This window comes from Pristis pectinata, chromosome 17 (genome assembly GCF_009764475.1).
Source record: "Pristis pectinata isolate sPriPec2 chromosome 17, sPriPec2.1.pri, whole genome shotgun sequence".
NCBI classification, from domain to species: domain Eukaryota; kingdom Metazoa; phylum Chordata; class Chondrichthyes; order Rhinopristiformes; family Pristidae; genus Pristis; species Pristis pectinata.
In genome coordinates, this window is record NC_067421.1 from 36,774,651 (window position 1) to 36,796,685 (window position 22,035).

At 44.2% G+C, this 22,035-nt stretch overlaps 1 long non-coding RNA gene across 1 annotated transcript in view; it reads left to right on the forward strand.

Moving 5' to 3' along the window:
• LOC127579542 (uncharacterized) overlaps positions 1–22,035 on the forward strand; it is a 184,380-nt gene that overhangs the window by 108,787 nt on the left and 53,558 nt on the right. Inside the window, exon 2 of the long non-coding RNA XR_007957696.1 lies at positions 9,190–9,248. This is a non-coding gene — a long non-coding RNA (uncharacterized LOC127579542). The remainder of the gene's footprint in view (positions 1–9,189; positions 9,249–22,035) is intronic.

The window sequence follows — 22,035 nt, forward strand, 5'->3', positions numbered from 1 at the left end:
CTAAGAGTCCTGCCATTAACCTTGTGTTCTGCCTCATCAGATCATATTGAATGGTGGGGCAGGCTTGAGGGGCTGAGTGGCCTACTCCCACTCCATCTCCTTGTGTTATTGTGTGTGTTCAATAACATCACCCTCAGTCTTCTGGGTTGGGGAATTCCAAAGATTTATAGCCTTCTTCATAAAAAGTAAAACTTCATGAATTGGCAACAAAATCCAAGCAGTGCATCGTGACATTCTTTGGTTGGGAAGGTTTCTTTTTAGTATTTTGATATTGCGTGAGAAAGCCTCCTTAGCAACAAAGAAGCCCGAGGGCAGAGTGACCACCTTTATGGATGGCCCAGCTTCTTGTGGCTTGCAACTGCAGAGTGTTCCATCTGAGGTTATTTTGCAAAGGCAAGCTGGCATGAGGCTGATTTAGCAGATGCTGGGAGCTGCCTTTGAGGTGGGACGAGGAACAAACCAAGCAGAAGATCTTGGCTGCAAAAGATATCCTCGCTTTAAAAAAAAATAACCCTGAGCCTTTGTCATTATTCGTACACGATGAAAAGTGCCCAGGGACCAGAGGGTTTGACGCTTTCTGATATAATTATCTCCTGATTGCGTGTGGGACGACAGAAGCAGTGAACAGCCCAGAACAGTGTGCTGTAAGCACAGGCGGAGAAGAAGGAAAACAAAATGTTGGCCTTATTTGCAAGGGAAGTTGAGTACAAGGAGGCCTTACTGAAATCACATAGGCCCCTGTTGAGACCACAGCTGAACTATTGTGTACAGATCTGATTCCTTGTATGGATAGGAAAGGTTTCGAGGGATAGGGGGAAAATGGGACTAGCTTAGGTGGGCATCTGGTTGGCATGGATGAGTTGGGCCATAGGTTCTGTTTCCATTGCTGTATTACTCTGTGACTCTACAGAGGAGGCATAGCAAAGTTTTTGGGGATGGAGAGATTAGTCTTCTTAGGAGAGATGAAGCAGACTGGGCCTATACTCTCTTGATCTTAGAAAAAACAGTGGTGATGTTAAGGAGCTTAACAGGTTAAATGCTGGGACAATATTTCCCATAGCTCATGTGTCTAGAACCAAATGTCACAGTCTCCAATAATGAGTCAGCCATTTGGGACAGAGATGAGAAGAAACTTTTTCACCCTGAGGGCTGTGGCGGCTCAGTCACTGCCAGATAACAAAGAGACTTAGATATTATTTGAACCAAAGGATATGAGCTTAGGGCAGGAAAGTGGTGCTGAGGGAAAGGATCAGCCTTGATCTTATTGACTGATAGAACAAGCATGGTGGGCTGAATGGCCTTCTGCTTCTATATAGAGTGATGGAATAATACAGCACAGAGATTGGCCCTTCAGCCCAATTGGTCCATACTGACCAAGATTCCCATCCAAGCTTGTCCCATTTGCCTGCGTTTGGCCCATATCCCTCTAAACTTTTCCTATCCATGTATCTCTTAAATGTTGTTAATGTACCTGCCTCAACCACTTCCTCTGGCAGCTCGTTCTGTGTACTGATCACCCTCTGGGTGAAAAAGTTGCCGCTCAGGTTCCGATTAAGTCTCTCCCCCTCACCTTAGACCTGTACCCTCTAGTTCTTGATTCACCAGTCCTGGGAAAAAGATTGTATGCATTCACCCTATCTATGCCCCTCATGATTTTATACATCTCAATAAAATCACCCCTCATTCTGCAAAGCTCCAATGAATATAGTCCCTACCTGCCCAATTTCTCTCCATAACTCAGTCACTCGAGTCCCAGCAACATCCTCATTAATCTCCTCTCCTATTGTTTGGAGAAACATCCAATAGTCTGGGAAACCTGCAAGTCTGGTGCTACCACACTCCCAAGTGTGCTGGACTCAAGGAGTTGTACTGTACTTCACTTTATTTACTATTGCTTACATTCTAAGTTTGTGCAGTGGTTAATGTAACGTTATTACAGCGCCAGCGACCCAGGTTCAATTCTGCCCCTGTCTGTAAGGAGTTTGTACGTTCTCCCCATGTCTGTGTGGGTTTCCTCCGGGTGCTCCGGTTTCCTCCCACATTCCAAAGATGTACGGGTTAGGAGCTGTGGGCATGCTATGTCGGCGCTGGAAAAGTAGCGACACTTGCATGCTGCCCCCCCAGCACATTCTCAGTAATTAAAAAAGATGCATTTCACTGTGTGTTTCGAGGTACATGTGACTCATAAATATCTTATCTTATTATCAACCTTTGTTCTTTTCTCCCTCCTCCTTCCTGCTATCTCTTGCCAGCTCCTCCAACCTAATCCCCAGCAATCTGCCAAATTTATCTGCCAGATTCCAGCAAATACATATTCATATCCAGGCCGTTGCAGGTGGGATTTTAAAATATGCATTTTATAAAATTCTTTGAACACTAGTTTTTAGAAATAGATAGTATCTGAGATGGAAAGACTCTGAGGCCAAGAGTCAACCAATCAGGGATTAAAATTTCATTTGTTGGACTGTTGGCTTTTGATTGGCTAAAGGAAAATGGGTCAGATTAATAATGAACATGTTGGACCACTGATGGTGGGAGAGATGGGGGCCGGATAGTTCGGGGTGGGAGGTTACATGATTGCATCTACAAGTATATGTCCAATCAGATTTGGGAATCCTACCCACACAGTACATCAGTTAAGTAGTTAGAGTTTGCATGTGAGTTTGGAGAGAGTGAAACCAGGTTAAAATACTGTGCAGAGCATCACAACCCAGGACTATGTCTTCCCTTGATATGTGAACAGACCGAACTTCAAAGTTAGACAGGGGAAGTACGCTGCCAGGGGTGGTAGTGGAAGAAAATATGACAGAGCCATTATAAAGGCTCTTCGATAGGCACATGAATGTGCAGAGAGTGGAGGGGTATGGACATTGTGTGGGCAGAAGGGATTAGTTTAGTTAGGCATTGAATTAGTTCGGTACAACATCGTGGGCCGAAGGGCCTGTTCCTGTACTGTTCTATGTTCTATGAAACCCTGGATACAGAAGTCCTTAGGTTTATTATTATTTTTACATCGCTTTCTAGCCCAGACAATGCTGAAGTCAATTATTAGGAAAGAAGATGCATTGAAAGGGTGAGATGAACCAAGATAGGAGAAACAGGAACACCGGCATTGGTTTGTTGAACTAAATGGAACTTTCTCCGACGTAAACTGATCTTGGACTTCTCTAACCTGTGTCTGTCAGCAAGCACGGAGTACAGTAGCACCATGGTTATGTTACTGGACCAGCTAATCATCTGGGGGTGTGACTTCCAACTCCTACTCTGGCAGCTGTAGTCATAGAGTCAGACAGCATGGAAACAGGCCCTTCAGCCCAACTGGTCCATGCCAACCAAGATGTCCCAACTGAGCTAGTCCCATTTGTCTGCGTTTGGCCCATAACCTTCTAAGCTTTCTCTATCCATGTACCTGTCCAACTGTCTTTTAAAAGTTGTTATTGTACCTGCCTCAACTACTTCCTCTGGCAGCTCATTCCATATACCCACCACCCTTTGTGTAAAAAAAGTTGCCCCTCAAGTTCTCATTAAATCTTTCCCCTCTCACCTTCAACCTGTGCCCTCCAGTTTTTGATTCCCCTACCCTGGGAAAAAGACTGTGGGCATTCACCCTATCTATGCCCTTCATGATTTTATACCCCTCTATACGATCACCTCTCAGTCTCCTACACTCCAAGGAATAAAGTCCGAGCCTGTCCAACCTCTCCCTATAACTCAGTCCCCCAAATCCTGGCGACGTCCTTGTAAATCTTTCCACACTCTTTCCAGTTTAATAACATCTTTCCTATAACAGGGCGACCAAAACTGAACACAATAGTCCAAGTGTGGCCTCACCAGTTTCTTGTATAACCACACCATGGCCTCCCAACTTCTATACACAATGCCCTGACTGATGGTGGGCATTCTTCAGCATCCTATCTATCTGCGGCTTCGATTTCAGAGAACTATGTATTTATACTCCAAGGTTCCTCTGTTCTACAACAAGGAATTTAAATTCAATGAATGAATTAAACCAATTGGGAATTAAAGAATTGAGCCATTAACAGTGACCATGAACTGATAGACCAGTCTGCAAAACTGGTCTCATTAACTCAAATTTTTCAGGGAAGGAAATCTGCCATTCTTACCCAGCCTGACACATGTGAGACTTCAGACCCACAGGGATGTGGGTGATTCCACAATATCCTCTAAAATGTCCCAGTCACTGAGTTCAAGGGGTAGATAGAGATGGGCTTAAAGAATTAAATGCTGGTGATTCCCACATCTTGTTAAGTATTAAAGCAAGGTTTGCTCAATCTTTGGTTATATTTGACCCAATAAGTGGCAGATAAAATGCATACAAATGCTCATTCTTTGATAAGAATCAAAACTAGGAGTGAACATCACCAATAACCTGTCCTGGTCCAACCACAGAGACGCCATGGCCAAAAAAGCTCACCAGTGCCTCTACTTCCTTAGTAGGCTAAAGAGATTTGGCATGTCCCCTTTGACCCTCACCAATTTTTATCGATGCACCATAGAAAGCATTCTATCCGGATGCATCACGGCTTGGTATGGCAACTGCTCTGCCCGTGACCTCAAGAAACTGCAGAGAGTTGTTGACACAGTTCAGCACGTCACGGAAACCAGCCTCCCCTCTATGGACTCAGTCTATACTTCTCGCTGCCTCTGTAAAGCAGCCAACATAATCAAAGACCCTACCCACCCCAGACATTCTCTCTTCTCCCCTCTCCCATCAGGTTGAAGATACAAAAGCCTGAAAGCACATACCACCAGGTTTAAGGACAGCTTCTATGCCACTGTTATAAGGCTATTGAACAGTTCCCTAGTATGATAAGATGGACCCTTGACCTCACAATCTACTTCGTTATGACCTTGCACCTTATTGTCTGCCTGCGCTGCACTTTCTCTGTAACTGTAACACTTTATTCTGCATTCTGTTATCATTTTCCCTTGTATTACCTTGATGCACTGATGTGATGAAATGATCTGTATGAATGCCATACAAAACAAAGCTTTTCACTGTACCTCCGTACTTATGACAGTAATAAACCAATTCCAGTTCCAATTCCAAAAGCTGGAAGTAGGTGAGGTACAACTGCACATTTTATTTCTTTTTATTTTTGATGGATTTTTTCAAAAATGTACTTTATTCATTATATATGCACGGCAAATATAATTAGTATATGTCATCTCTACATTCATTGTATCACCAATTCAATACATTTGCTTACAATGTGTTAACACCACTCATGGTTTCTTCCTAAACAATGCCCCCATGAAGTGTTTGAGAGGTGATTACACGGAACACATCCCCTCAATGTCCAATGGCATCAGGATTAGTGGCGATGGCAATGCCCGCGTTTATTGTCCATCCATAACTGACCCAGAACTCAGGAGATAGTTAAGAGCCTGGAGTCACATATGGGCCAGAGTGGGTAAGATTCATCCCACCACGTCCATGCCAACATTTCTGCCCAACTGCACAAAACCCATTTGGCCACTTTAGGACCATATCTTTCTTTGCCTTACCTATTTGTGTCTTTCTAAATGTCTCCCAAGCATAGTAATTGTATCTGATTCCACCATCTCCTCTGGAAGTGAGTTCCAGATATCAACCATTACCTGGGGGGAGAAGTTCCTAATATTGGATGGACATCTTTAACTTGTAAGTTGCTGAGGTACAAAACAAAGCAGTGCTGGGAGGCAATGTGCATAAACCCAAAGCAATATAACTTTTTGACATTTTCCATGTCATACTTGGCTGTATTTACCTTTTTAGTTAAACATCTGATAAAACGTGTGGAAATCAAGGAGGCAATCACCACAGCAACGAGCAGGGTAGGCCGTTGCCATGGGAACAAGAAACCTCTTACCTCAATGAAGTAGAATATCCCTCTGGCTTCCCCCAGCCTGTGACACAATCAGAAGGTGGAAAAACGCTTTTGAGCCCATCCATCAATTGATTCATAAGAACTCTTTATTTTACTCCAGGAAAACAGCCAGTAACAAACCTGAGGACCTAAAGGCCATTTCATTGTGTTGTGTCCACAAATAGACTTCTTTGATGTATGTGTCGAAATCGTGGCTTCAGGGCTTTTGCACGGCAATGAGAAAGTGATAGCCTTTCACTGAGCTAGTATATTTATCCCTTCTGTCAGCCTAATACACTTTATTATTCTTAGCTGTAGGTGCAGTGTAATACAATGCTGATATGAAAACATTTGAACAGTCCTCAGGGTGTGGGTGTGGAAGAGAATGCCAATTTAAAATACAAGAGGCAACTGCTGACCCAAATGATAAAAGTTTGACTCTATTCCTGATTTCCTTCGTTCTCAAGGAAAAGAGACAGACACATTTTGGTCTACTTTCATTAAATAAAAACCCAGAGGGACTTTATTTAAAAGTGATTTGAGTTGGTATTTTGAATATATGTTTTGGATTACGAGATGGGAAGATCACGCTTTGCATTCAAGGAATCTCACTGCTTCTCTCCAAAGCGACCCCTGTTAAGGTCCTTGGAGAAATAAGAGAAGTCTTGGGTAACCTAACTGAAGGTGTCAGGATTCAAAAGACCAAACGCATGTAGTTCTTTGTGATGAAAGACAGAACTGAAGTTAGGAGTCAGCAGAGAAGTCAAGGGGATCTTTTCACTTCAACTGGGTAGAATGCGTTTCCTTAGAACATCATAATGGATAGAGAAGGAATGTATAAGATGCCCGGAAGGCAGGTTTCTGGATTCAGAAATAGGAAGGTTTGTTAGGAATAAAGATGTTTTCCTGTTCCCAGAGAGAAAACAAAATCTGTGTTCACTACCCTGAATTCATCCAAGTGCAGGTTTAGTTGCAGCCTCTTTTTTTCAATTGCAATTATTTTTGAGGGGATCTAGATCAGATTGCTTCCCCCCCCCCCCACCTCCTGCCCTTGCCTTCCCAGGAGGTAGGGGTCATCTCCAAAACCTATGAGCCCCACCACCTGGGAAGGCAGGGGCAGGAGTTGGGGGGCAATTGCTGCCATCTACAAGTTCTCCAAAGTCGCACAAAACCTGAGTTGGATATACCTTGCCAGTCCTTCATTGTCAGTGGGTCCATATCCTGAGACTCCCTGTCCGCTAGTGCCTTGGGAACACCTTCACCACACAGACTGCAGTGGTTGAAGAAGTGAGCTCATCTCCACCTTTTTCCCTAAGCAGTAGCCGGTGTTATAAGTCAGTAGTGGCATGAGAAAAGGACACCCTAGTTTATAATCCTGCCTACACTCTTGACAGGTGTTTGATGTAGTTTAGCATTTGAGGCTCTTAAAGAAGATTTGCAAATTGGCTTGGCAACAGAAAGCAGAAGGTGGTGATAAATGGACTGAGCTCTACCAAGGGAGCACTGACTGGTTAAGCTCTGCAACCATCTATCTCAACCCTTTGACATTCATGCTTTTCATGAGGGATGTGGATGGACTTCAAGTACAATTGCATAAATGTATGTACAAATAATAGAACATTATAAAACTAGCTGATGATGCCAAATTGTATGGCCCGCTGTCTAAAGTAAAGTCAAACTGATGGGCTAAGGGGATCTGATGAATTCTGGGTCATGATCCTCTATTTAGAGATACAACTGTAGGGAAAGCCAATGTGAAGATATTAATGAAAAAGCAAATCAACGTGGATTAATCTCAAGGTCAACCTTATTGTGGATGTATACACATAGACGTGTGGCTGCATTTGGAATACTATGTGGAATTTTTGGTATTCTGAACAGTGCTCATGTGTGGAATTTATAGAAGAGTAATTGTGTGATTTCAAAGCAGGTTAAGTTGACAGAGCAGACATTGTTGAAATCATAGGAGGGAATGGTAAAAGGTGCCAAGAGCAAGGTCTTTGAAGGGTTTGGGAAATTGAGCCATCAGTTCTAAACAAACAGAGAAAAGCTCTAGGAAACTGAAATACAAAAATCTCAAGTCAAACTAAAAGGGTTATTTTCTCGCCCTGTAGAATTGTTGGTTACTGGAAGAGAACCCCAAGTGAGAGCAGGTAATGACTGTGGCAGTCCACTCCAGAGACAAGCTGACAAATAGCTGCATAAGAGGTTTGAAATTTGGAGATAATTCAGCCTGTAGCTGGTTGAATACTGCAGGGAACAGTAAAGTTCATGTCCTATTGATGTTCGCAATCCAACTGGAGAAAAATTGAAGAATGGTTACTACAGGGATCTGGCTAAATCCTGAAGATTTAACTGGATTAATTTACAGGATCATTAATTTCCTGGGAAGTCCTATGCATGACTATTCACTTCTCAAGGGGAATGAAAAAAGTCATGATGGGTTAAGGCTCCCTATTGCGTCAATACCATTATGAGGATTATTCCTTAGGAATTGTTCATCCCAACTAATAAATATCCTGTGCCTATTTTTTTTTGTTTGATCCTCCATGCACTTTTCAGGGAAATACAATTTCCATTTCTATTGCACCTTTCATACCATCCGAAGCTGGTTTACAGCCAGTGAGTACTTTTGGAGTGCAGTCACTGTTGTAATATAGAAAACATGACAGCCAATTTGTGCACCGTGAGCTCCACAAACTGCAACTGATGCTAATCAGATAACCTGCTTTTGACATGTTGTTTTGAAGGATAAATATTGGCCAAGATGCTGGAGATAACTGTCCTTCTTTACATTGGTCCACTGATGTCTTGGTTTAAAATATCCTTCCAACAGCTTACACCTCCAGCACTACAGCACTGCCTCAAGTGAGCAGCAGAACATCACCCTAGATTTTTGTGCCTGAGTCTCAAGTGTGACAGGAACTTGAAATCCTCAGACACAGAGACAAAAGTGTCATGTGGACCAGAAGTCCCAGCAGTGCCGGTTAACAAAGATGTCACAACTGGTGCAGTCCTGCCAGTTATGAGATCCAGACTCAACCTTTCCATTCGGGAAGACACACATCAATGGGCTGAGTGTCCTAATTCATGCCATAGCAATTCTAGGATAATTCTTTGCCACCCTTGATCATCCTTTCCTCATGTAGTCAATGGGCTTTAACATTTCCAGCTTTATACCCATGTTACAATCTCAGTGCTAATGGACTCCACCATCATGCATCTGTTTTCACCTTGGTAACTCAATAATAAGTGGAGAACCTTTTGGAAAGTATGGGGTTTAATGTTCTTACAGCTATTTCTCTTATTCATGTTTTAGGTTCCTGTAAGCATCTCCTCAGATCAAGAGCGCAGAACCACAATGGTGATGGCCACCTAGTGAGTAGAGTTATTTATCATTGTCACACTGTTGGCTGTACTCTGAATGAAAGAATGGTATTGGCTAGTCCAAGAGGTCAAGTGAAGCTACATTACTGGCAAAGTCAAAGTCGAGTTTATTGTCATATACACAAGTCCATGTGTGCACAGGCACCATGAAAAACTTACTTGTAGCAGCATCACAAATTATACAAGAAAGAAAACAATTAGAGCAAAAAAAAGACCATTGTAGTGCAAAGTGGTCACAGTGTTGCTATACTGATGGAGTGATTGGGGTTGTGCAGGTTGGTTCAAGAACTGAATGGTTGAAGGGAAGTAGCTGTTCTTGAACCTGGTGGTGTGGGACTTGAGGCTTCTGTACCTCCTGCCCGATGGTAGCTGCGAGAAGATGGCACGGCCTGGATGGTGGGGGTCTTTATTGCAACCTTCTCTCGCCATGATATCATGGTGAGAATAGCATCCTTTCTTCCTCTTAGTAACTGACATTACAATGGAAGGATGTACCACAGGTAGAGGCCAGATGAATACTTTTGCAAGTGAATAGCTATGGGTTGGTGCTGAATTATTGTGGATTGTTTCAGACAATAAGCACTGGCACATCTCTTTACTGTCTGTGACAGATTCCCTTGATTGGATAGTTGGAAAGATTGCTCTAATATCAGTTGTGCTAAATTCTGTGTTTGCATAACCTTTGAGTCAAGATGGTGTAGATTTGAGTCTTGTTCTAGAGCTTGTTTTACTGTGCTCTTCTATGTTTCATTTTACTTGTAATGTCCTCTTTTCCCCAATACTCCACTCCAATAACAAACATTGAATAAAAGCTATGTGTTTCTATCATCATAGAGTCATACAGCACAGAAACAGGCCCTTTGGCCCAACTGGTTTATGCTAACCAAGATTCCCATCTAAACTGGTCCAATTTGCCCACGTTTGACCCATATCCCTCCTAACCTTTCCTATCCATGTACCTGTCCAAATACCTTTTAAATGTTGTTAATATACCTGCCTCAACCACTTCTTCTGGCAGCTCATTCCATATACTGACCACTCTTTGGGTGAAAAAGTTGCCCCTCGGGTTCCTATTAAATCTCTCCCCTCTCACCTTAAACCTATGCCCACTAGTTCTTGATTCCCCAACCCTGGGAGAAAGACTCTGCGTATTGACCCTATCTATGCCCCTCGTAATTTTATACACCTCTATAAGATGACCCCTCATTCTCCTACGCTCCAATGAAAAAATCCCACTCTGCTCAACCTCTCTCCATAACTCAGTCCCTCGAGTCCCGACAATATCCTTGTAAGTCTCCTTGCACTCTTTCCAGCTTAATGGCATCTTACCTATAGCAAGAAACTGAACACAATATTCCAACATCTTGTACAACTGCAGCATTACATCCCAACTTCTCTACTCAATGCCCTGATTGATGTGCCCAACATCATAGAGATGCCTGGTCAATAAGTGAATGTATGACAGATGACCTCTCTTTTTCTTCCCTGTTTCGAAACCATACCATATTTCCATATGTATACCATAAGACACCAGTTGGCCCACTGAGTCTATGCTGGGTCATAAAGCAATCCCATTTCCCCATTAATTTCCCTGTCACCCATTCTCCCCATATTTCTATCAACTCCCCCTGATTCTACCACTCACCTACACACTAGGGACAATTTACAGTGGCCAATTAAACTACCAACTTCATGTCTGTGGGATGTGGGAGAAAACAGGAGCACCCAGGGAAATGCACATCATGGCAGGGAGAACGTGCAAACTCTGCACAGACAGCACCAGAGGTCAGGATCGGACCTGAGTAACTGGAGCTGTGAGGCAGCAATTCTACCAGCTGTGCCATTGTTTGCTCTGGAGGAATTGGGCATGGTTTTGTGTCAGCTGTTGCTTAGTGGGCTGCTCTCTCCCTCCGAATCAGACAGTCGTGAGTTTTACTCCACTCTAGAGATGTATACACACAATCCAGCTTGTCCTCGCAATCTTGTTCTCCCAAACCTCCCAAGGACTGATGGAGTGTTGCCTTAAGATCTCTGGAGCATCTGAACAGTAAAGACACCCACTGTACATTAGACTATTGTTTATCTGCCTTCAATACTATAATTCCAAGCAAAGTCATCACCAAACTCTCCCTCCCTTTGTAACTGGATCCTTGACTTTCTGACCAACAGACCATAATCGGTAAGGATAGGCAGCAACGCCTTTGCCATGATTATCCTCAACACTGGTGCCTCACAAGGCTGCATCCTCAGCCCCCTACTCCACTCCCTATACACTCACGACTGCGTGGCCATCTACAAGTTTGCAGATGACACCACCGTAGTAGGCTGAATCTCAAATAACAATGAGTCGGACTACAGGAAGGAGCTCTGTGGTGTGGTATCATGACAACAACCTTTCCCTCAATGTCCTGTTACATCAATGATGTTGTGGTCGAGAGGGTTGAAAGCTTCAAGATCCTGGGAGTAAACATCACCAAAAGCCTGTCCTGGTCCAACCATATCAATGCCACGGCCAAGAAAATGCACCAGTGCCTCTACTTCCTCAGTAGGCCAACAAAATTTGGCATGTCCCTTTGACCCTTGCCAATTTTTATCGATGCACCATCGAAAGCATCCTTTCCAGATGCATCACGGCTTGGTATGGCAACTGCTCTGCCCAAGACCACAAGAAACTGAAGAGAATTGTGGACACAGTCCAGCACATCACGGAAACCAGCCTCCCCTCCATGGATTCTGCCTACACTTCTCACTGCCTCGGTAGAGCAGCCAACATAATCAAAGACCCCGCCCACCCCGGACATTCTCTCTTCTCCCCCCTCCCATCGGGCAGAAGATACAAAAGCCTGTAAGTACGTACAACCAGGCTCAAGCACAGCTGTTATAAGACTATTGAATGGTTCCCTAATATGATAAAATGAACTCTTGACCTCTTAATCTACCTCATCATGACCTTGCACCTTATTGTCTGCCTGCACTGCACTTTCTCTATAACTGTAACACTTTATTCTTAATTCTGTTGTTGTTTTCCCTGGAACTACCTTAATGCACCGTAGTAATGAAATGATGTGTATGGATGGCATGCAAAACAAAATTTTTCACTGTGCCTTAGTACATGTGACAATAATAAACCAATTTATCAACTTACCAATATTTCAGATTCATTGTTAATCTAAGAACCTGTTTGCCCTCTCACGTGGTCCCATAACAATATTTTGAAGGGTTCTCCCTGACCAATATTTATCCCTCAATCAATATCATAAGAAAATTATTTATGAATTGTTGATTTTTGTTTGTGGGAGCTTGCTGAGCAGTTGTTTGAAGAACCTTTATATATTTTATCAATGATTGCATTTTAGGACCGCTGCAAAGTAGTTTGCTATGACCTGAAAATGATATAAATGCAAGTCTTTTTTTTCCAGCAGCCCTTGAGTGTGCCAAGTGTTTGGTTGGTAGTTTTAAGGATTGCAAGCAAAATGTAAATCTGCCAACTTTTGGCAGGCCCATAGATTGTCAGAGCCATCGTAAGACCAGTTCTGAAAAGGTTTTTAATCAGAATTGTCCGACCCAGTGGGTCTTTCTATTAGCATTGAAGGTCAGAGTGATTTTCAAAAAATATATTACAAGGTTGGCCCTCTAAACAGCAAAATCGATACGTGTGTTCTGGTGTGCAAATCAATATAAAGCACAGGCATCTAACTAGCTTTGGGTTTTTCCATTTCAAAGGAAGTAAAATCAGCTTTAAGAGGAATGTGTTCAGGGAAGCAAAACAGGAACGCTCAATATAATGGCAGGACGTGCGATACAAGTGGGTTCAGTGTGAGCATAAACCTGACACACAGGTTGTGCTGTAATGTTATTGAGTTGTAGAACAGGCTTGGGGAATCAAGAACTAGAGCACAGAGGTTTAAGGTGAGAGGGGAAAGATTTAATTGGAACTTGAGGGACAACTTATTTACACCAAGGGTGGTGTGTATATGGAACAAGCTGTCAGAGGAAGTGGTTGAGGCAGGTACAATAACAACTTTTAAAGGACATTTGGACAGGTACATGGATAGGAAAGTTTTAAAAGGATATGGGCCAAACCTGGACAAATGGGACTAGCTTGGATGGGCATCTTGGTCGGCATGGACCAGTTGGGTCAGATGACCTGTTTCCATGCTGTATGCTGTTTCCATATGACCGTATGACTCAATGAGGCTTCCCTGAGTGGTCTGTTCCTATGTCCATGGGCATGCTCATAATTTAGATGTGCCAGCATCCTAGTGCCAGAGGCTCATTGCCTCGGTAAAACAGTCAACGTAATCAAAGACCCCTCCCGTCCCTGACCTTCTCTCTTCTCCCCTCTCCCATCAGGCAGAAGATACAAAAGCCTGAAAGCACGTACCACCAGGCTCAAGGACAGCTTCTATCCTGCTGTTATAAGACTATTGAATGGTTCCCTGGTACTATAAGACCAATTCTTGACCTCACTATCTACCTCATTATGACCTTGCAGCTTATTGTCTGCCTGCACTGCACTTCCTCTGTAGCTGTAACACTTTATTCTGCATTTTGTTACTGCTTTACCTTGTATTACCTCAATGCACCATGTAATGAATTGATCTGTATGAATGGTATGCAAGACAAGTTTTTCACTGTACCTTGGTACAAGTGACAATAATAAACCAATTCCAATTCCAGTGTTTGGAGGGGGTTGTAACCAGGTCTGTAAACTTGGTATTGTTCTTATTAAAGGAGGAAGGGGTTTATGCCCCGATGTAACCCCACTTTGCGTGTGCTCCTGACTGGATCTATTCACTGTGCTCATGGAATTGTTACATAGCAGAAGGAACCATCAAGGCCAGTCCAGCTAGCCCCATTCCCCCACTTCTTTTCAGTAACACTGCCATTTTCCTCGGTGAGTTTATCGAACTTGATTTTGAAAGCTAATTGAATCTACTTCCACCGTCAGAGTCCAGATTGTCATTAGTTATGGCCTGTATTTGTTTTTCTCATGTTAGGATTTCTCATCAGGTACTTTAAAGTTGTGCCCTAACTGGTCTCAGACAGAGTGATGTCAGTTGGAGTGTTACAGGCTTACAGCGGCTACACAAGAATACGAGGAAATAGGAGCAGGAGTAGGACACTCAGCCCCCTCGAGCTTGCCCCACCACTCAATATGATCATGGCTGATCTGCCTCAGGTCTCATCTCCTCTTCTGTGCCAGTTCTCCATCACCCTCAGTTCCCCCAGTCATTCAAAAATGTACCTATCTCCACTTTAAACACCTTCAGCCTTTCTTAATCTGAAGAGCAGAAGCATTTCCGACCAATACTCTCACCTACATCTTTTACAAACCCACTGACTTTCACAGTTTCCTTGACTACACGTCTTCCCACCCAGTCCCCTGTCACTTGCAAGGATGCCATCCCCTTCTCCCAGTCCCTCCACCTCCGCCACATCTGTTGCCATGATGAGGCTTTCCATTCCAGGACATCTGAGATGTTCTCCTTTTTAAGTTCCAGGGTTTCCCTTCCAGCACAATCAATGCTGCCCTCACCTGCATCTCCTCCATTTCCCACACATCTGCCCTCACCCCATCCCACCCGCCCCCGACATAACAGGGAGGGGGTTCCCCTTGTCCTCACCTACCACCCCACGAGCCTCTGCATCCAACACGTCATTCTCCACAACTTCTGCCACCTCCAATGGGATCCCACCACCAGGCACATCTTCCCCTCCCCCCCCTCCGCTTTCCGCAGGGATCAGTCTCTCCGTGACTCCCTTGTCCATTCGTCCCTCCCCACCGATCACCCTCCCGGCACTTAACCCTGCAACCGTACAAAGTGCGGCACCTGTCCCTACACCTCCTCCCTCACCACCACTCAGAGTCCCAGACAGTCCTTCCAGGTGAAGCAGCGCTTCACCTGTGGGTCCAAGGTTGTCACTTACTGCATCCGGTGCTCCTGGTGGGGACTCCTCTACATCGGTGAGACCCGACGCGGATCGGGTGACCGCTTCGTCGAGCATCTTCATTCCGTCCGCCACAATAGCCAGGATCTCCCAGTGGCCACCCACTTCAATCCCACATCCCGCTCCCACACTGACATGTCTATCCATGACCTCCTCTACTGCCACTTTGAGGCCAGACGCAGGTTGGAGGAACAACACCTCATATTCCGTCTTGGGAATCTCCAACCTTACGGACTCAACGTTGATTTTTCTAACTTCTGGTAACCCCTCCTCTCTGTTTTCCTTCCCCCCTCCTTTGTTTTCCCTCATTTCTGAAGGTCCCCTCACCGCTTCTCTTTCCCCTCCCTCGTCCTCATGACCTGCCCATCACCTCCATCTGGTTCTCCACCTTCTTCCCTTTATTCCATGGTCTACTCTCCTCTCCTATCAGATTCCTTCTTCTTCAGCCCTTTGCCTCTTCCACCTATCACCTCCCAGCTTCTTACATCCACACCCCCACTCCCCCACCCACCTACCTTCCCCCCTCACCTGAACTCACCCATCACCTGTCAGCCTGTGCTCCTCTCCCTCCCCTGACCACCTTATTCTGGCTTCTGCCCTCTTCCTTTCCAGTCCTGATGAAGGATCTCGGCCTGAAATGTCGACTGTTTATTTCCCTCCGTAGATGCTGCCTGACCTGCTGAGCTCCTCCAGCATTTTGTGTGTGTTGCTCCGGATTCCAGCATCTGCAGAATCTCTTGTGTCTCAATACTCTCATTATCTGGCCATTGACCGATTGTTTCAGGTGTGGTTCTTATCTCGAAGTCAAAAAGTCAAAGGTTCAAGTCCCATCCCTGAGGGTCAAATATTCAAGACCAGTCCAGTAGTCAGGGAGGGCTGCTGTGTCAGGAATGCCATCTTTTCAATGAACATTAACAAGGTCCTGACCCATAAAAAAATCCCAAGGCACCATATGAATGAAGACCAGGAGAGGTGTACCTTGTATAAAAGCAGAAAGTGCTGGAAACACTCAGCAGGTCAGGCAGCATCTGTGGAGAGAGAGACAGAGTTAACATCTCAGGACAGAGACCCTTCATTAGAACTGGAAAAGAGGGAAAACAAGTGAGGGAAAGCAAAACTAACTTGTTTTCTCTCTTTCCTAGTTCTGGGAAAGGTCTTTAATCTGCAATATTAATTCCATTTCTCTCTCCACAGATGCTGCCTGACCCATTGAGTGTTTCCAGCATTTTCTGTTTTATTTCTGATTTCCAGCATCTGCTGTTTGCTTTTGCTCTTCATTCATGTTGCACCTGATGGCTTATCTGATAATTATCCCTCTATCAACAACATAAAGGTGGATTGTCTCAGTGCTACCTGTGGGAGCTTGCTGTGCATGTGTTAGCCACCATTTTTCCTACATTACAGCAGTAACTCTGTCTCAAAGTGTTGACTGTAAAGCTATATTGGGTGTTCCCAAGTTGTGAAAGGTGCCATATAAGTGTGATTGTTTCCTTTGTACAGGCTGAACAATCATGGCTTCTGGGATATATATGGCTACTTCACTGCATCACTCTATGGACAGAAGCTGCAAACTCATTCGGACGTGACTAGGTATTTGTGAGCACCAACCCTCGACTGGCTGTATAACAGCTCTTGGTCTAGCAGCTAACATTATGTGATATTTAATATTCGAAAACCCATCAAAGCCCAGCCACAGGCATGAAAGATATCACAGGCAAAGCCTTGTATTCAATAGGCAACTCAATATGGTTACAGAGCTAGACTTGACTGAAGAATCCAAAAAGAGAAGGGGTCTAATTGAGTTTAACAACATTTCCTTTTCATAAAAAAATCATCCTCACTTATGTTTTACATCATTCTTGTCCACTCTCCATCTACCTGTCTGCGTTGTTGTGTGTGTCCCAGTCCATATCTATAAAATTTCCTGTATTCACACTTGACTCCTGTTTTCATTCTCTGCCTGTGGAAATTCATGTCTGTTTCTCAGCCTGGTTCTACTTAAATCTTGTTGGGTTACGCCAACATTTCTGCATCAAGATCAAAAATAAAATGAGATGATGTTTGCTGCTCAGGGTGCACAGTGAATGAAGCCATGTTCTGACCTTGTGTACACAGCTGCAGTTCTCTATATTTGACTTTGAGAACATTGCATGTATGGCGATTTCCAGGAGATTTTTGCATTGCGGGACTGAAACTGTTGCTCTGCATATTTTAACAACTTCAAGCCCTCCTATTGTTCAAAGGCTTGGATAACAGGCCGTGCTGTTTGATTGAAGAGAAATTTCCTGTTTGTTTCTGTTCAAAGTGCCTTACTCGTGGCTGTGCGCTCTGACTTGATGTTTGCCCCATGTATCTGCATGTCTGCTTCCTTCCCAGCTGCTGTGCTGAGGCGTCACACGTAAACCTTACGCTTTCCCTAGAGTACAGCCCCTTCTGAAGTGGGAAGCCCAGCACTCGATGTGGTGGGGGGGAGATCAGATGCTTCCTGCCCACCTGAGTGTTTCCAGCATTTTCTGTTGTTATTCCAGATTTCCTGCATCGGCGGTTTATTTTTAAATTTTTATTCTGAGTTACACTTGCTGCTGGATCTAATAATTATCCCAAATGTTGATGGAGGGATAATTATTGCATTGCTATTTTTGGGAGCTTGCTGTGCGCATGGTGGCTCAACATCACAACAGTGACTCTTTTCCATGTGTTGACCATAATGCCATTTTTGGGCATCCCTTCGTGGTGGGGGGAAGAGCTGTCTGAGCAGGTAGTGACCCGAGGGCCTTTGTTGGTGCTGTTAAAAGTCTGTCTCACTGATGGGCCACGGAGACCTCTCATTGGGAACTAGAACTTTTATTTCCTTTATTCAGAGTCATAAGGTTGTACAGCACAGGGACAGGACCTTCGGCCCATCACATTTCTGCCCACTGATCCCATTTGCCCGCATTCGGACTTTATCATTCTATGCCTTGCCCGTTCAAGTGTCTAAAGGCCTCTCAAACATTGTGATTGTACCTGCTTCCACCACTTTCTCTGGTGGTGAGTTCCAGATATCAACCATTCTCTGTAAGAAAAAAACTTTTCCCTCAGATCCCCTTCAAAACTCCTTCCTCTTACCTTAAACCTGTGCCCTCTTGTTTTTTGGTACCCCTTTCATGGGAAACAGATTCTACCTACCCTGTCTATGCTTCTCATAATCTTAGATACTTCCATCAGGTCACATCTCAGGCTCCTTTGCTCCAGGGAAAACTAGTACATCCTTTCTAATCTCTCCCCACAACTAAAGTCCTCTAGTCTAGGAAACATCTTGGTGAATCTCCACTGCACTCTCTCCAGTGCGACCTACCTCCTTCCTATAGAGTGGTAACCTGAACGGCACATAATACTCCAGTGTGGCCTAACCAGTGTTTTGTAAAGTTGCAACATCCATCTATCACTGCTCTGCTTTTCCCTCCTATATATTGGGCTTCCCCTTTTCCTATCTTCAGTCCTGAAGAAGGGTCCTGACCTGAAATGTTGACCGCCTGCTTCTCTCCACGGATGCTGCCTGGCCTGCTGAGTTCCTCCAGTATCATCGTGTTTTTCACCTAGATTCCAGCATCTGCGGTCCTTTGTTTCTCTTATATTCTGTGCCCAGTCCTATGAAGGCAAGCATGCTCTATGCTTTCTTCACCACCCTGTCCACCTGTGTTGCTACTGTCAGGGAGCAATGAACTTGGATCTTCAAGTCTCTCTGTTCAAGAACATTTCTTAGTGTCCTACTATTTACTGTATATGTCCTATTTGACTTCCCAAACAAATCTTTGTCTACTTAAAGCCAATGAACCTACTTTTTCTGAAGACACAAGAATGCTTTGAGTTACTAAATATCGCAGGGCCTGCATTGAAATATTGTAACTCAAGTCTCTTATTTTCTAGACCAATCCTTTGCTGATTCACTGAACCCTTATCTCTGCAGCAAAGGAATGTGTGCTCCTTATCTGATGAACAGATAGTTCATCAGATGGTACAGGCTGATGATATCCCAACCCCCACCTCCCCACCAACTAAAAAGAACAGATCAGGCTGGATGGACATTTTGATTGATAAATGTGGAAGCACAAAGCCAAATGGAAAGATCAGAACTACTGGATTGGTTGTGAAATATCTTGGCAAAGAGCCAGGAGAGACGAGATGGGCTGACTGGCCTTTTATGTTGCAAACTTAAGTACAGCGTTACGATGGTTTGGGTAAGGGAAAGTCTCCCTTACAGAATTCACAAATCACTACCAAAATATTTGAAATACAGAATAAAACAAATCTCTGTTATGGAATTTACATGAGAAAAAAACTAACCAAATAAACACAAAACGCTAAAGGAACTGAAAAATTTTGTCCATTTTGTCAAGGGTTCACATTATGGAGAATAAGATCTCTTTATTAGTCACATGTACATCGAAACACACAGTGAGATGCATCTTTTGCGTAGAGTGTTCTGGGGGCAGCCCGCAAGTGTCACCTGACCAATCTGGTCCTGATGCAGGGTTTTGACCCAAAACGCCGACAATTCCTTTCCCCCCACAGATGCTGCCTGACCCGCTGAGTTCCTCCAGCAGATTGTTTTGTGCTCCGTGATGAATTCGGAAATGTCAGAGCTATGTTTTCTTTCCCCCTGTAATCTTTGTTATGAGAGGTGACAAACTAATGAGAGAGCTGTGGGAAGCTGCATGGTTTTCTCAACGTGACTGCGGTACGGAACAGCAGAGTAGTTTATGAACATGGTTGTAAAGAGTGGCTGATGAAAATGCACGGCAGTTGGTTAGACTCCCTGATGATAAGAATTGTGCACACTTTAAAAAAAAGTCTGTTCACACTTATTTCAAAATTTCAATCTATCCTACAATAACAAAACCAGAATGAGAGATGCAAAATTGGGTGAGAGATGGAGGTCAACCATCTTACCTGGCTAGAATTTACACCAGATTCACAAGAGACTGCAGATGCTGGAATCTGGAGCAACAAACAATCTGCTGGAGGAACTCAGTGAGTTGAGCAGCATCTGTGGGGAAAGGAAAAAGGAACCATCAACGTTTCGTGTCAAAACCTGAAAGGTTTCAACCGGAAACGTTGAAGATTCCTCTCCCCCCACGGATGCTGCTCGACCTGCCGAGTTCCTCTGGCAGATTGTTTGTTGCTTTGGAATTCACACAGTAATTCCACTTCATTCTGCAGGAATTTCAAGAACTGGCTGACCAGACTAAGGAAAGGAAAATATGTGCAAAATATAATTCGGTGCCAAGTTTAGCAGATGCAGTGTTGGAAACAATACACAGTGAAATTCAGGCATCCAAAAGAATGAAAGTAAGCTGTAGCCAGTGAAGTACTACAGGACTGAACTGATATTATATTGACAGTCGATAAATAGTACATAGCCTCTTCTCTGGTGTTACATCTTTGGTGAGGCGTCTTCTTCTTTTCAAGCTCCACACAAAGCTTCAGACTGGATCTGTGTGGTATCTTGGGTTCATTAAAGGAGAGGAAGGGATCGTCATTCACATCAGCTGCCTCAGTCTGTATTTCCCTTCTCCACTGGTCAATGGAAACCCCTAGTATACTGATGGTGGGGGACCTGGTCATGCTGACATCACTGAATGTCAAGGGTAGATGCTTAGAATCTTTCTTATTGGAGATGGTCATTGCCTGGGACACTTGTGGTGTGAGTGTTGGTTGCCATTTGTCATTCTGTGCCTGAAGACTGTCTAAGTCTCCCAGTATATAGCCATGGACAGCTACACTTGTTGAGGAGATGCAACTGGAACTGAACATTGTGCAATCATTAGGGAGCCTTCCTACCTCTGGGCTTGTGATGGACAGAAGGTCATTGATGAAGCAGCTGAAGATTGAGCCGAGAACCCCACCATGAGGAACTCCCGCAGTGATGTCCTGGGACTGGGATGAATGACCTCTGGTAACCACAGCCCCCTTCCTTTCTGTGACTTCTGTGCTGGAGTGTTTTACAGCACCAAACAAACTGCTGGAGGAACTCAGTAGATCGAGCAGCATCTGTGGGAGGAAAGGAACTGTCAAAGTTTCGGGTCAAAACCCTGCGTCGGGACTCAAAACACAGACAGTTTCTTTCCTTTGCCCAGTGCTGCTCGACCTTTTGAGTTCTTCCTGCAGTTTGTGTGTTGCTCCAGGTTCCAGTATCTGCAGTCTCGTGTCTCCACTGGAGTTTTTTTTTACATTTGATGCCATTGACTTTATTTTTACCAGGGCATCTTCATACCTAACTCAGTCAAATGCTGCCTCGATGTCAAGGGCAGTTAGTCATGCCTCGCCTCTCGAACTTAACTCTTTGGTTCATGTGTATGAAGGATATCACTCAGGTCATGCTCAGAGCCAAGTTAGAACATAGAACAGTACAGCATAGGAACAGGCCCATCGGCCCACAAAGTTGTGCTGAGCCAATTAAGCTAACGATGCCTAACGAAACTAATCCCTTCTGCCTGCACATTGCCCATATTCCTCCATTCTCTGCGCGTTCATGTGCCTATCTAAGAGCCTCTTAAAGGCCTCTATTGTATCTGCCTCGACCACCACCCCTGGCAGCACATTCCAGGCACCCACCGTTCTCTTTGAAAAAACTTACCCTGCACATCTCCTTTGAACTTCCTCCCCGCCCCCACCTTAAATGCATGCCCTCTAGTATTAGACATTTTGACCCTGGGAAAAAGATACTGCTGTCTGCTCTATACCTCTCATAAATTTATAAACTTCCATCAGGTCTGCCCTCAGCCTCCGCCGCTCTCGAGAAAACAACCCAAGTTTGTCCAACCTCTCCTCACGGCACATGCCC